Source organism: Tupaia chinensis, unplaced genomic scaffold (genome assembly GCF_000334495.1).
Source record: "Tupaia chinensis unplaced genomic scaffold, TupChi_1.0 Scaffold000214_1, whole genome shotgun sequence".
NCBI lineage: Eukaryota > Metazoa > Chordata > Mammalia > Scandentia > Tupaiidae > Tupaia > Tupaia belangeri.
In genome coordinates, this window is record NW_006159689.1 from 507,221 (window position 1) to 509,854 (window position 2,634).

Consider the following 2,634-nt stretch of genomic DNA (forward strand, 5'->3'; position numbering starts at 1 on the left):
ATGCAGCGCCTTTGCTTCTGCAAGTGTTCGAGGCTTGCTGTTGCGTTGCTCAGACCCTGCCGCTCCCTACAATTAGCAGCTGCTTCCCTGACCTGTGCTCTGACTCCTAGTCAGGGTCAATGCGACACCGCAGAGCGCCCAGCAGAGGCAGAGCAGAAGGCCTGCAGTGGCCAGGAGCCCCGGAACATCCTCTAACGTCATTCCCTGCTGGGACCATGCAGTTAACACAAGCTGAGTGTGAAAGAACTGCCCCTCAGGCATAGAGCAAGGAAGCTGAGGAGAACTGTTTGCAAGGTGAACAGTTTTACGAGTTCTGGACCTCACCTTCATTGTGTTACTGTACTGGCCTGCACTCAGTTTCTCTGCCATGGGCCTTATTGCCATACCCCGGTACCCCATAAAGGCACCCCCAGGCTTACTACAACCTTTACAATAATCCTGAAAGAATGCGGATCCACTAAGGCGGCTGCGAACAGGAGTTACTCCCATTAGACTCATCCCACCCTCCTGGAAAATGTCAATAAAGAATGCTACATTCGCTTCTCCTACTGGGGATTACTAATGGGCGAAGGATCTCAGTAGCCAGGAGGGGCTCAGAGACTCATCCACGAGATGCTGTTACCCCAAAGACCATAAGCCACCCTTACTCTCAGGACAAGGAAAGATTGCCATTCCCCAAGCCACAGTCATTGTATTTAGCAGCATATAGAGGGTCCCAAGTACACAGTAACCTTTAGCTACTCACAAGACCACATTCCTTTCCTATGTAGATTCACCCTCTTAGCTGTAGACTACCCCAGAGATAACATAAGTATTTCACTTTAGTATATACTAACCTTGTCTTTACTAAACCAGACAGGATTTATTTCTAGGCTCCTGTAATTACTGCCACCCTAGCCTGAAGCTAAAGTTCTCAAAAGCTGACCAGAGACTCAAATTCTCAAGCCAATCTGGGACTAAAGTGATCAAGATTCCTGGGAGCCCTCTCATCCAAAGACCCTCCCTGGTAATCAAGATCAAAGAAGATGATGCACCCAAAAAATGGACTTCCTCGTTCTAAAAATTATGACTTTATACCTAAACAAAGCAGACGTCATGTTTTATGATTATTGTTCCTATACTTTGAATGCCTTACCTTTTAGAGCAAAATGTTTCACTTACTTCCCCTCACCCATCCCACTGCTGTAAAACTCCTTCCATAATAAATACGCATGACTTCTGGCCATCAGGGCTGCAGTCCGGAGTTTACTCTGGCTGTAGCCGGCTAAGAACATGCTAAAGGGCATGAGGTCTTAGTCTGATTCCTGTTCACCCGCATCGCCTTCATGTGCACCCACTCGGGCTGGGGTATGGCTCCCAGCAATTTCCTGTCCAGGGCACCTCCCCTGAGGCATGCCTGGGCCCGCCTCCTCTGTGGGATGGTCAGGCCCCAGGTGGCTTTCCACCAACATCCCTGACAGCAGGACACAGAGGTCCTAGCTCAAGGCCTTGCAGTTTCTGCACCAGGTCGCCCTGCCCTGGGAAGGCAGGACCGGAGTGGCAGTGCAGCCCAGCACGGGCAGCCTTTGGGTTGATCCAGGGGCTTCTGCCCATAACCCTCTCCTGCCTTGGTCCTGCCTGGACTAAGTCCTCCCACACGGGAGTGCTGTGGACCACACACATGCTACGAGGAAGCACTGTCCTCTGCCCATGGAGCCCTGTTAGCTTTATTTACAGGGACCAGGGGATGGCATAGCAGTTATGTCGCTGGACTCACATGGTCTACAGCAGCTTGAGTCCCAGACCCAGTAGCTTCAAAAACCACAGCGCTTGCGGACACGATCCCGCACTTGGCCTCTTACTGTCTCTCTCCGGCTAGCGCATGTGCCTTAAGGCAAAAACCTCTAAAAAAAAAAAAAGTATTGAAGTTCATTTACTAATTATTAAGGACCTCCCCACGCAGCCTTCAAGCCCTGTGCATAAAACGCTGGGTCCCACAGGCAGCCACACACCACGGCTCGGAAATCGCAGGGTGCCCAGCCGGAATGCGGGCGGGAGCAGAAGTGAGCAGCCCCGGCCTCCCTCCCTCTCCGAGCGCGCGCCCCCGGGCAGTAAATCTGCCTTCGGGATTTAACAAACGCTAGGCGAGAGTGGAGACGGGCCTGCGTGCCGCCAGCCCGGGGCTGCTCCCGCACTTGCGTCCGCCTCCCGCGGGGTCGGTGTCCGGGAGCGCCAGCCTCCTACGGCCAGAAGCCGGAAGACGAGAAGCGACCCGACCCAGCGGCTCTGGGGCCCGTCCCCCGGGCGTCTGTCCGGCCCGCTCGCACCGTCCTCGGAGGCCGCCGGGCTCAGCCGAACGTAGCGGGCTCAAACGTAACTGCACAGCATTGACAGGCCGCGGCGTGGCGGCAGCGACCCTGACGCGGCGCGACTTCCGGTCGCCCTTTACGCGCACGGCGCCGCCATCTTGGGCAGAAGGAACCATGGGGGACGCCATTTTGCTCCGGCGGAGAGCTATTTCCGGTTCCGGCGGCTGTTCGTTCTTTTCTCCGCAGGGCCGCGGCGGGAGCGGTCTTGGAGCTCGTCGCTGAGTTATCCGGTGCCATCCTGGTCGCTGCGGCGACACTCGCACCCGCCGCCGCCCCGACCGCGCAG

At 55.6% G+C, this 2,634-nt stretch overlaps 1 protein-coding gene across 1 annotated transcript in view; it reads left to right on the forward strand.

Annotated features, from left to right (window-relative positions):
* Window positions 1-2,513: 2,513 nt before the first annotated feature.
* The window catches only part of RACK1 (receptor for activated C kinase 1), a gene marked incomplete in the record, with an annotated part of 3,955 nt that continues 3,834 nt past the window's right edge, over window positions 2,514-2,634 (forward strand). The window contains 1 exon segment of the mRNA XM_027771450.1: window positions 2,514-2,615.